This window comes from Lissotriton vulgaris, chromosome 5 (genome assembly GCF_964263255.1).
Source record: "Lissotriton vulgaris chromosome 5, aLisVul1.2, whole genome shotgun sequence".
Lineage (NCBI taxonomy): Eukaryota > Metazoa > Chordata > Amphibia > Caudata > Salamandridae > Lissotriton > Lissotriton vulgaris.
In genome coordinates this window covers 1,229,443,309-1,229,456,822 of record NC_141693.1, presented here as the reverse complement: position 1 = coordinate 1,229,456,822, position 13,514 = coordinate 1,229,443,309, and the positions used below count along the sequence as shown (strand labels likewise).

Sequence of the window (13,514 nt, the reverse complement as noted above, 5' to 3'; positions counted from 1 at the left end):
TTTCGGTACTTCAGTTGGCGACTCCGCCGGGACTCTGCGTTGGGGTCGTCCCTCTGTAATCAGAAAGGAACGGGACATTGGGGAGCGTGATCTTGATCAGGGGGGGGACCGACCGAAAAGTTTGGGGGTTGCTCCGCTCTCCCGATCGAGAGAGCCCCAGCTGCTAGTGACCCCACGCCCAAGTCCTACAGGTGTAACCCGAGAACGGATGACGTTGGTCTACAGAAGTTGGCAGTGGAGAAGCTCGCAATCAAACCTGAGTGCACCAGGTGAGTGATTTGTCTTGTTTCATGTGGGATATCCTTTGGATTTGAATTTGGAATTTGGTGGCTTCAGGCCACGGAGAACTCATAAGGGGGGTCTGACGGGGCAGTATTGAGACTGCACGGGCAGACGCTCCTGTCTTGGAATAATAATAGAGATTAGGACCAGATGCCTTGGTGTAACTTGTGAAAGAAGTTCACACCCGGCCGGACTGCTCTCGGAAACGCTGGCGGCTGAGATTGGGTAGCCCTCGGACAGATCTTGAGCGGTGCTTGAAAAAGCGGGCTCAGCCAGAATAGTCCGGGAGGTGAACCATCAAGGTTGCCGGATGGTCCGTAGGTCGGTCTGTGGTTTGAAGAAACCTGTGTGGCTATCTCTAGGCAGCCTAAAGACAAGACTGTTTGATTTTGCTTTTGGGTCCTTCTGTTTCGGAGGTTTGGAAAGAGTTCTCAATAGGTGGGAGTCAACGGGCTCCACCTTTTGTTTCAAATAAGTTTGTTTGTCTTTTTATGTCAATGTAAAAACTGTGGTCGATTTATTTGTGTGAAATTGGATTTGATTGTAAACATGGTCATGTGTATGAGAGAGTTGTAAATAACCCTTTTATTTTCAGCTAGAAGTAGTTAAATTCTAGAGGAGGGGCAATGCTGTGTTTTAGAAAGTTATGCTTCGGCTGTATTTGCCAAGGAGGTACAAGGCTGGACGAAAGCCAGGCAAACCCTCCGGAGGGAACCCCCAGCCTTGATATGTATTATAAACATGGGATTGGCCCACTCCTATTTAATACCGTATGGAATAAGTACACCAAAGATAATGTAGAATTACAATGGCCGCGGACAGGATCTTTTGATGAGAAAAAGATCCAGTATTTGCAAGATCGTCTGTTTGCTAATCGCAGCAGACAAGCTAGGTTTGATACTCTTAATAAGTGGCAGAAGGAAGCAAAGCGGAGGCGTATCAGGGCCGGAAAATTAATAAAGGTAAAGCAAAGACAGACCATAACTCAGAAAGCCATTGCTCATGATAAAAATCAGACCGAGCAAAACATCGAGTGTTTAGATAGCCAGTTCAGGTTAGAGGTAGACAAAAGTTATGTGACTCAAAATGAAGCGGAAGATGAGATAGTTGATTTATTGAATGTGCGGCCTCCCCACCATATGCGCCTCAAGGCATATACCCCGCTGTGCCTCTTCAGCCGGCCACTGCCTCTCTAGCCTCTGCCCCGGAGGCAGACGTGTCTCTCATCCCCTTAGGTACTACTCGTGGATCACTGACAGAATATCGACAGTCAAAATATCGACTTGCCAAAATATCGAGGTAAAGATATAGAATGCCAGAATATCGACTTCCTATCTACAAACAGGTAAGTACAAAAATATCGACTCCAAAATATCAATAGGAAAAAATATAGACAGTCAAAATATATATTTTTTTAAATATCTTAAAAGTAATTTAAAAGTAATATCATAATAAATATAATTAATTTAAACATAGTTAAAATACTTAAATAAACTTAAAATTAATAAATAATTAATGTAACGTAAAAATGTTTTTTTAATTTTAAAACATATATATATATATATATATATATATATATATATATATATATATATATATATATATATATATATATATATACATACATATTATTAACAAAACATATACAATATTTTTTCAGTAGGATAGCGAGAGGGTTAAATTTACTATTCACACTCCAGAGAGTGCAACAGTAGGAAAAGCATTGGATAGTATAAGATTAAAAATTACTATTCCCACTCCAGTGAGCGCAACAGTAGGGAAAGCGTTGGATAGCATAGGGGTAAAAATTACTATTCCCACTGCAGTGAGTGCAACAGTAGGGAAAGCGTTGGATAGCGTAGGGGTAAAAATTACTATTCCAACTCCAGAGAGTGCAAAGGTAGAGCAAGCGTTGGATAGTGAGAGGATAAAAATTAGCGGCAGGAGAGGGGATGTGCAGGCACAGTTGTTACGGCTGCCAATAAAGTTTTTCGCTATGGGAGCGCCATCGGCCTTTCATTGGCCAAGGATCTACCAACCACATGGCAGTTCCGTTTAAACAACTGTGCTGCTTTACTGACGGCTTTCCGCACTGATGACGGCAAGAGCCAGAAACGCGTCTGCGGATACTTTCTAGCCGACACACAACCCGAGCGTGCACCGGACCTTGGGAGTACCATGAACTCCTTGTTTTTGCTGTGTTACAAGCGGTTTCCACCACCCCTTCCCGGTTGCACCCGCCGCGAGTTCGGCTGGCCCCAGGTGGGATACTGTGTTTTGGATTCAATTTGGGCTGCCGAAACGCCACTTACGGACGTTGTTGACCCATGCAGGTTGTGGCTTATACAAAGCTAGAGTGCTCCACCATTGTGTGACACTCACAGCGTCTTTGTTCTATTAGCGGCAGGCGAGGGGATGTGCTGGCACAGTTGTTACGGCTGCCAATAAAGTTTTTCGCTATGGGAGCGCCATCGGCCTTTCATTGGCCAAGGATCTACCAACCACATGGCAGTTCCGTTTAAATAACTGTGCTGCTTTACTGACGGCTTTCCGCACTGATGACGGCAAGAGCACGGAAACGCGTCTGCGGATAATTTCTAGCCGACACACAACCCGAGCGTGCACCGGACCTTGGGAGTACCATGAACTCCTTGTTTTTGCTGTGTTACAAGCGGTTTCCACCACCGCTTCCCGGTTGCACCCGCCGCGAGTTCGGCTGGCCCCAGGTGGGATACTGTGTTTTGGATTCAATTTGGGCTGCCGAAACGCCACTTACGGACGCTGTTGACCCATGCAGGTTGTGGCTTATACAAAGCTAGAGTGCTCCACCATTGTGTGACACTCACAGCGTCTTTGTTCTATTAGCGGCAGGCGAGGGGATGTGCAGGCACAGTTGTTACGGCTGCCAATAAAGTTTTTCGCTATGGGAGCGCCATCGGCCTTTCATTGGCCAAGGATCTACCAACCACATGGCAGTTCCGTTTAAATAACTGTGCTGCTTTACTGACGGCTTTCCGCACTGATGACGGCAAGAGCCAGAAACGCGTCTGCGGATACTTTCTAGCCGACACACAACCCGAGCGTGCACCGGACCTTGGGAGTACCATGAACTCCTTGTTTTTGCTGTGTTACAAGCGGTTTCCACCACCGCTTCCCGGTTGCACCCGCCGCGAGTTCGGCTGGCCCCAGGTGGGATACTGTGTTTTGGATTCAATTTGGGCTGCCGAAACGCCACTTACGGACGCTGTTGACCCATGCAGGTTGTGGCTTATACAAAGCTAGAGTGCTCCACCATTGTGTGACACTCACAGCGTCTTTGTTCTATTAGCGGCAGGCGAGGGGATGTGCAGGCACAGTTGTTACGGCTGCCAATAAAGTTTTTCGCTATGGGAGCGCCATCTGCCTTTCATTGGCCAAGGATCTACCAACCACATGGCAGTTCCGTTTAAATAACTGTGCTGCTTTACTGACGGCTTTCCGCACTGATGACGGCAAGAGCCAGAAACGCGTCTGCGGATACTTTCTAGCCGACACACAACCCGAGAGTGCACCGGACCTTGGGAGTACCATGAACTCCTTGTTTTTGCTATATATATATATATATATATACATACATATTATTAACAAAACATATACAATATTTTTTCCGTAGGATAGCGAGAGGGTTAAATTTACTATTCACACTCCAGAGAGTGCAACAGTAGGAAAAGCGTTGGATAGTATAAGATTAAAAATTACTATTCCCACTCCAGTGAGCGCAACAGTAGGGAAAGCGTTGGATAGCATAGGGGTAAAAATTACTATTCCCACTGCAGTGAGTGCAACAGTAGGGAAAGCGTTGGATAGCGTAGGGGTAAAAATTACTATTCCAACTCCAGAGAGTGCAACAGTAGAGCAAGCGTTGGATAGTGAGAGGATAAAAATTACTATTACCACTCCAGAGAGAGCAACAGTAGGGAAAGCGTTGGAAAGCGTAGGGGTAAAAATAACTATTCCCACTCCAGAGAGTGCAACAGTAGGGGAAGTGTTGGATAGCGTAGGAGTAAAAATTACTATTCCCACTCCAGTGTGTGCAACAGTAGGGAAAGCGTTGGATAGTGTAGGGGTAAAAATTACTATTCCAACTCAAGAGAGTGCATCAGTAAGGAAAGTGTTGGATAGCGTAGGGGTAAAAATTACTATTTCCACTCCAGAGAGTGCAACAGTAGGGAAAGCTTTGGATAGCGTAGGGATAAAAATTACTATTCCTACTCCAGAGAGTGCAACAGTAGGGAAAGCGTTGAATAGCGTAAGGATAAAAAATACTATTCCCACTCCAGTGAGTGCAACAGTAGGGAAACCGTTGGATAGCGTAGGGGTAAAAATTACTATTCCAACTCCAGAGAGTGCATCAGTAATGAAAGCGTTGGATAGCGTAGGGCTAAAAATTACTATTCCCACTCCAGTGAGTGCAACAGTAGGGAAAGTGTTGGATAGCGTAGGAGTAAAAATTACTATTCCCACTCCAGTGAGTGCAACAGTAGGGAAAGCATTGGATAGTGTAGGGGTAAAAATTACTATTCCTACTCCAGAGAGTGCAACAGTAGGGAAAGCGTTGGATAGCGTAGGGGTAAAAATTACTATTCCAACTCCAGAGAGTGCAACAGTAGGGAAAGCGTTGGATAGCGTAGGGGTAAAAATTACTATTCCCACTCCAGTGAGTGCAACAGTAGGAAAAGCGTTGGATAGCGTAGGGGTAAAAATTACTATTCCCACTCCAGTGAGTGCAATAGTAGGGAAAGTAAATACTTCATATATAAATATAAATAACATAAATATTAATACCAATTACAAAATAATTAAAATATTTTACAATTTTATAAAACATGTTAATTAATCAGTTAAAATTACAAATAAAAATTAACTAATAATAAAAATTACCTACTAATACTAATTATTTACCAATTACCAATAAATTAATTTACAATATAAAAATAAATAAAAATTAGACACATTTTTTTAAATGTAATTACTTACAATTCAATTGCTTCCCAAGCTATTCCCCTATAAACACACAACCCACTACAGAAAATAATGTAATAAAAGTAACATTTTTGTCAATTAATCAATTACAATAAATTACTAATTATATTTTAATTAATTACCAATTAATAATTAATTAACAATTAATTCTAAATAAATACCAATAAATAAATTAACATATTTAATTATTATAATTAAATTACTACCCACCCTATTCCCCTATAAACCCACAACCCGCTACAGAAAATAAATTACTAAAATGAACATATTTATCAATTAATCAATTAGAATTAATTTCCAATTATATTTTAATTAATTGCCAATTAATAATTAATTAAATATTAATTCTAAATAAATAACAATAAATAAAATAACATATTTAATTAATTTTATATTACACAAAAATTAAAAAATAATATTAACTTTCCTTAAATTCGATATTTTTGTTGTCTATATTATGTCTAGTCGATATTATGTCCATTCTAAATTTTTGATTTGATAATATGTCCATTCTATTCGATATTGAAATTTTCTAGTCGATATTTTGGTAGTCTATATTATGTCTAGTCGATATATTTTCTATTCTATATTTTTAACTTGATATTATGTCTAGTCGATAATAAAAACTCGATATTTTGTCTCTATACCACTAGATGTGGCACTTCTACCTCATTGAGAGACACGGCTACTCTTATCCCCGATACACGGCAGCCCCCAGGAACTTCCCGATAGGTTTGGCAGCCCCAAGTCCCATATGGACATCTCAATCAGCTAGTACGACCCCTGAAGATAGGGAGCGTACTCCATTGGGGGATCCCGTTGGAATGAATGCTAGATGATTATTTACGAGAGCCTCTTTGGGCTATAGTGAGAAAGAGGCTATAGCAGAAAAGGCAGTTAAATGGATACGGAAGGATGTATATACAGTAGCCGACTTGTGGAGTACCATAAGGGATCTCGAACCGGTTATGCAGCAACATGCTTTGCATCAAATGTCCCGCTATCTTATTGATGCATGGGAACAATGCTTTCAGGATGGATCAGCACCTCAAATATTGTATGACATCTTGGACCGAGCTCATAAGTTTGATCTAAGTCCGGTGGAAGTGTACAAAAATGTAGAAACCTTAGTAAAATACCGAGGCAGAATGTTTGTGAAATGTCCCAACTGGGATTTTCAGCATCCCATGAGGGAAGTGCATCCTAATTTTCATCCTGAAGTGCCTGAAGCGCGTGACGGTAATACCCAAGTTACAAGAGCTCGAGTAGACGCACGGTTTCAGGAACAATGGGTATATACACCGTGGAAACGAAGCGAGGTCCTTGCTTTAAAATCGCAGCTGCCTGACCCTCGTAAGAACCCCACCGCTTACTATAAAGAACTAACTGAAGCTGCAGCCTCGGCTGTAATGACTTTAGCGGATGTCGAACTGTTCTTCGGGTTACTGGTCCCTGTGGATATATGGCGACAGGTTCATGATAATTGCCTACATGCACGCACTGATTCCCCCCGTAAAGTCGATTGGGATAAATTGACAGCTTGTAAACAGAAGAAAGACGAAAGTGTTTCTGATTTTTTCACTCAGTTTGAAGGAACTTTCATTGATTTCAGAGGACAGGACCTAGCCACAGAAGGCGGGGTCCGGTTGTTTGTAAATCCGTTTGTGACCAACTTGATACCTGAAATTTCTGCTCGGTTACAAGCCCCCGAGAGTACCTGGACTACCTCTACTCCCTCCGTGATACTAAGTATGGCCCAATATTATGAGCACAGGGAAAATCAGAGCAAGGATAAAGTGGAAAAAAGGGCCAAGGATCTTAAGACCCGAGTATTGCTATAGCAAGTCATTCGAGGACAAGGAGGAGGGAGAGGAGGAGGGAGAGGAGTCCGAGGGCCAGTATCTAGAAGGGTGGGGACAGGCAGAGGCGCAGGCGCGGTCCCGCTGTTAGGGATAAATCAGTATGCGCATTGTAAACAGGAAGGACATTGGAAAGCTCAGTGTCCATTACTGCTTTACCCAGAACAGAGCGGTTCGGGGACGAGGACGCGGGCGAAGTGGCCCAGACCGGAGTGATATGCATAGGGAAGAAACTGCTCAGGGCAAGCCTGAATGGAACCACTTTGATAACCCTCAAAGTAGGCAATACTTTAATGAGGACTATGCATTTGGAGATCAGGATGGATATGTTCATCCATAGGACAGCCAGGGACAGAGTAGGGGCCAAGTGTCGATCCCAGTCAATCAACAAGGACCCTATGTGAAAGGGGAATTGATGGGGACTTCTGAGAATTTTCTAATTGACACAGGAGCAATGAATAGTTGCTCGATCATTGGTTCCAGGGGCAGCTCTGTCTGGGCAAAATAATGTATCTGTGGGATTTTCAGGAGTTCCGGAGGTAAGCCCCATCTCTAAACCCCTCCCCTTCACTATTGGTCCTGTTACTATTGATTCTCCTTTTCTGTTGACTTCACATTGTGGCGAGAACCTATTGTGTTTGGATATGTTGAAGAAGTTGAACACGAAAATATATTGTTCCCCAGACGGTGTTTATTTGACGATACAACCCCACGCTGACAATATGAAACAATGTTTTGCTAAAAATGTACCTCTTCCCCCTGAGTTTGATACCATCCCTACTGCGTTATGGGCAACAGGGGATGCGGATGTTGGTAAATTAGACATCCCACCTGTCCATATCACACTGAAACCTGGTGCGAAATTACCACGTATACCTCAGTACAAAATTTCGCCGGCTGGTGAGCGAGCCTTGCTCTCAATTATCCAGGACTTAATTGACAAAGGGGTGGTTGAGGAAGCAGCTGCAAATATTTGTAACAGTCCTATTTTGCCGATTTTAAAGAAATGCTCTGATTCTGGATCCCCGGGGAATATTGATGCATATCGTTTTGTGATAGACCTGCGGGAGGTTAATAAGATTGTAGTGCCCCAGTACCCTGTAGTGACTGATATTACCACCATACTCACAATGATCCCACCAACTGCCCAGTATTTTTCGGTCATTGATCTGAAGAACGCCTTCTTCAGTATCCCGATTCATCCTGATAGCCGGCAGATCTTCGGCTTTTCGTTATCTGGCCGAAGCTTCGGATTCTGTCGTGCACCTCAAGGCTATACTGAAAGTCCGAGCATCTATAGTCAGGCCCGTAAGGCCCTGTTGGACGATTTAGTTTTGCCTGCAGGTAACGTACACTTGCAATATGTGGACGACTTGTTGATTGCGTCTGACACTGAGGAGGGTTGTAAGGACGCCACTGTTAAATTACTACACCATCTGGCGGCGAAGGGTAATAAGGTGTCCCTATCTAAGTTTCAATACTGTCGACCGGAGTTGACCTACCTAGGTCATCTACTGTCGAAGGAGGGTAGGCGTTTGACTCCTGAACGTATTACTACTATCTCTAACATGTCTGTCCCTTGCACCCAACGGGAAGTTCGTGCTTTTCTTGGCATCTCTTCTTACTGTCGCCAGTGGATACCTAATTTTTCTCTTCTTGCTAAACCTTTGTTGCATTTAACCACTAAAGATGTGCATGAACCCCTCCCGTGGACGGACGAATGTCAGCATTCTTTTGATTCTTTGAAATCTGCTCTTTGTTCTGCACCCGTCTTGGGTACTCCTGCTTACCGTAAACCCTTTGTACTATATGTGTATGAGGTCGACGGTTGCTCGCTTTCAGTGTTAACGCAAGGATTTGGTGGTAAGCAAAGGCCTTGCACTTATTTTTCGGCCACATTGGATAATGTTGCCAGAGCACTTCCTAGCTGTCTGAGGGCCACTGCAGCTGTTGCGGTGGCCATCCGGCAGTCGGAGGGGCTCGTTCTAAATTCCAGTCTAACCGTGATGGTGCCACATGCTGTGGATGCATTGTTAAATAAAACTAAGACACAGCATCTTACAGGTGCATGCCTCACTGGTTATGAATTGACACTATTTGCTCCACATATTACGATTATGCGATGTGCCACCTTAAACCCTGCCACATTGTTACCTCACCCTTCAAGTGAAACTACAAATGATGTACATGATTGCATATTTCGAACTGAGGAAGAAACGAAGGGTAGGATTGACCTCACTGACATTCCTCTATCTGACCCTCAAGTGGAATTATATGTGGACCGGTCTTGTTTCAAGTTAACAGATGGCACAACAACAGCTGCATATGCAATCACCACGCTAAAAACGGTAGTTGAAACATCTCGAGTTCCCTATCGATCAGCCCAGGCTGCTGAACTAGTGGCATTATTATGAGCCTGTGAATTAAGTGAAGGGCTCGAGGTTAACATCTATACAGACAGCCAATACGCCTTCGGCGTGGCCCATGGCTTTGGGCGGCTGTTGAGGGAGCGTGGTTTCCTCACCTCTCATGGTCAGAAAATACAGAATGGCCCTTTGGTGTTACAATTACTTGCTGCCCTAACCTTACCCAAGAAGCTAGCCATAATAAAATGCAGTGCCCATAAGGCAGTAGTGGACGAAGTGGGTGAGGGGAATGCTTTTGCTGATCAGGTTGCTAATCAGATGGCTCAGTTCACACTATCGGCTATGTTTCTAACTTCTTCTGCAAGGTGGGTGGAAGAATCTGATTTGTTTGATAATACGATAGAGAGCGTGAAAGAAATACAGAAAGAAGCCACTCCAGTTGAATTGGTGCGATGGGAGCAGGAAGTGGGAAGATTGGATGAAAATAACTGTTGGGTTGATTTGACAGAAAAACAAAGATGGCTGTTACCCAATGCCTTGGTACTAGCCGTCGTAACTATGGCCCACGGTACAGCCAATATCGGAGCTAAAGAAATTTGTGCTTTGCTGGACCCAATATGGAATAACCCCAACATTCAAAGGATGGCTGTCCATTTGGTCCAATATTGTATGGTCTGTTTGCAACACAATCCGGGAAAGGGAGAAAGTGTTTTGAGTGGGAATTTTGCACCCCCAACTTTACCGTTTGAAGTACTCCAGATGGATTATATCCACATGGAGCGCGTCAACAACTTAAAGTATGTTTTGGTAGTGGTTTGTGCCTTTAGTAACTGGGTGGAAGCCTACCCAACTAAGGAGAACACTGCTTTGGCTACAGCGAAGGCTCTCATCAAGGAGTTTATCCCTAGATACGGATTGCCCCATTTGATTTGGTCGGACAGCGGGGGACATTTTCATGGGGCCCTTGGAAGACATATCTGTGACGGGCTGCAGATAAGACAGAAATTCCATGCAGCTCGACACCCTCAGTCGGCAGGATTAGTGGAAAAGTGTAATGGGATTTTAAAACTAAAAATGGCTAAGATTTAGGAAAGTACTGGTTTGAAGTGGCCCGATACCTTGCCCCTGGCCCTCATGTCATTACGAGTTACCCCTCACTCGCGTTCTGGTCTCTCTCCCTACGAAGTCATCTTCGGGCAACATGCTAATGTATGGGGAGCGCCCAGACCGCGGTCATTTACTGATGTTGAATATCCTATGTTGATTGATTACTTGTATACTTTGACTAAAGACCTCCGTTCTATGCATCAGCAGGTAGCATCTGTACTGCAGCCCCTGCCAGAGGGCCCCGGACATCGATTGGAGCCGTGCCAGTGGGTACTGGTCAAGAAGTACGAACGAGACACCAGCCTGGCCCGAGGTGGTCCAAGCCCCACCAAATCCTTCTTGCCACGCGGACGGCTGTAAAAGTGGATGGGAAGAAACACTGGATCCATGTTTCTCAACTGAAACGGTTACCACTCCCGCTTCCTCATGATCAGCAGCACTCTGGTGGCATTTTGACCCAGAAAAGTGAGAGAGCCACTGCATTTGTTCCTTTTTCTGATGCCCGTGAAACAGAGCAAAGGCAAGAAGAAGGAGTGACGGGATCGGGCGAAACGACCCTGGTTCAATCCGTAATTGCCCTTAATCCTGTCACCGATATTCCAGTAAGCAGAGGCTCCGATGAAGGAAAAGTACCTTCTTTGCTACTTTCTGATCAGGAAGTTCCGGGTCATGTACAATACAACCTACGGCCAAGAAACCACCACGGTGCCTCAGACACCACGGCTAGGAGATAAGGAAAGACTTGAATAGAAAGGGTTTGCTAGATTTCGGGTCTGAGGTACTGAGCGAGACACTGGACTGAACTCGTTGAGAGCTGGAACTTTGTTGTTGTGCTCTGTTCAGAAAGAAAGACTGACACATGTAAACGGCCAGGTTGTACATTGGATTTCCTTTATGACGACGTTTTGTTTTCTTGAGATGAACGATAGGAGTCTGCCTGTGAGACACAGGGAGAAGAACCCTCTGGCAGGACGGACGGCTGTGCCAGAGTTTAGTTTTGGACTTCTAGTTAGGAATGTACACTTTTGGTCGTATTGTACCTGAAGAAGAACTTCCTTTTGCACGACGATATTTGCCATTTTATGAGCCAATGTTTTCTGCTTGGACCATGGGAGTAAAATTAGCCTTTGTGTTAGTAATAGCAGTTATATTAGCCATTTTTATGAGTATATTCGTATATTTAGAGTATAAGTATCCCATGCAAGCGATGATGCCCTCTACCATTGCCCCGCCTGAGCACTTGATGTTCACCTTAGCACCTCATAAAGACACCGCCAGACCTATGCTAAGAATGTATTTGTAGAAATGCTCCACCAAACCCATAGTACTACTAATATGACTGATTGTTTGGTGCGTGGACTTCTGCCATCAGTTATGCATAAACACGACCTATTTCTCTCACTGCCCTTATCATATTTAGGTAGCTGTGAAGCGTGGTTTCAAATGTTCTCTGCCATGTATAACCATTATGTGGAAAACCCCAAACAGTATTCAGAAAAGGATTATAACATGATTCTAGCCTACATTAAAACACACCAGGGATTCGATCCAGCAGGAAATGGGGGAGAGGGGTCATTGGACCCGGAGGCTTGTATGAATTTGTATACTATTAATGAAAACAGTTCTTGGTTAAGAGATTAACTCTATGATTTTGCTAATTTTAATCATTCTCAGTATTTTCAACAGTTTGTCACCAGGAATGTCACTAGTGAGCGCATTATGCCCGTCCCCATTTTGAATACTTCCTCCGATTTTTGTGTGCAAGGAATTGGACACGTTCAAGTTGGAAATTGCATTTGTAATTATACATATAGAATGAAAATCTTCAGCAGCCCTCCATTGTTGACACCACCGAATGTGTATTTTGTATGTGGGGAAAATGCTTACACCTGGTTACCACGGGGATGGGCAGGGCAATGCTACCTATCTTTCCTGTACCCCCCTGTATACATATCACCATCAGATTATCATAAAACCCACCAACTTCATAGCACAAAAGTGGCTTCCAACAGACAGCGAAGACAGCTCGGAATGACTGAGGTTGATCAAACTGATACTTCCTTACAACAGTTTACAGATTTTAGTAAAGGATTGGTCCCTTTCTGGGGGCCAATATTCAATAGTAGAGAAATAAGACGATTGTCCAGAATAGTAGAGAATGTCATTAATATCACTACTGAGATTATGACAAATATTACTGTTGAACTTCAGACTACGAGGCTCGTTTCGCTCCAAAACCGGATGGTTCTTGACGTTATCTTGGCTGATCGGGGAGGAGCATGCCGGGTGATCGGCAGCTCCTGCTGTGTGTACATTCCAGACTCCGCCCCCACGGTTCATTTAGCTATTCAGAAATTGCATCGCATTGCAGCGGAAATGCACACCGAGAATGGGTCCTGGTCACTCTCCAGCTGGTTTTGGGGGCTTCTATCTACTTGGGGTTGGAAATTATTGATGATACTAGCTGGAGCTGCAGGTATCCTCTTTACTTGCTGCCTTTGAATGCAATGTGGTCCAGCTTGTTGCTCCTACTGTGCTACCAAATTGACAGCCATGCTCGTCCCTTCTCCTGTTCCTTCTAAGTCTCAGATGCTCCAACAGGAGATTTGTGAGTTAATGGCCATTGATGAGGAAGTTTTCCAGGATTAGTACTTCCTTTAGCTAGCTACATCACGCTAAAAGGAGGGTTTGAGGAACCGGAATCTGAATTAGGCCTAGTAACAAATATAGTCACTATTAGTAATTAGCGTGATGTACCTAATAAGGCAGTATAGGTATTCGAGCATTAATAAACCCACATATGCAATATCTTAGGGACTAATATACGCATTATATTTTTCATCTCCTTGTAGGCAATATAGCTTGACCCGACCAGCGC

At 43.7% G+C, this 13,514-nt stretch overlaps 1 pseudogene; it reads left to right on the top strand.

Moving 5' to 3' along the window:
• The first annotated feature begins 11,651 nt into the window (after positions 1-11,651).
• Positions 11,652-13,285, top strand: LOC147712366 (uncharacterized; annotated as a pseudogene).
• Positions 13,286-13,514: the final 229 nt, after the last annotated feature.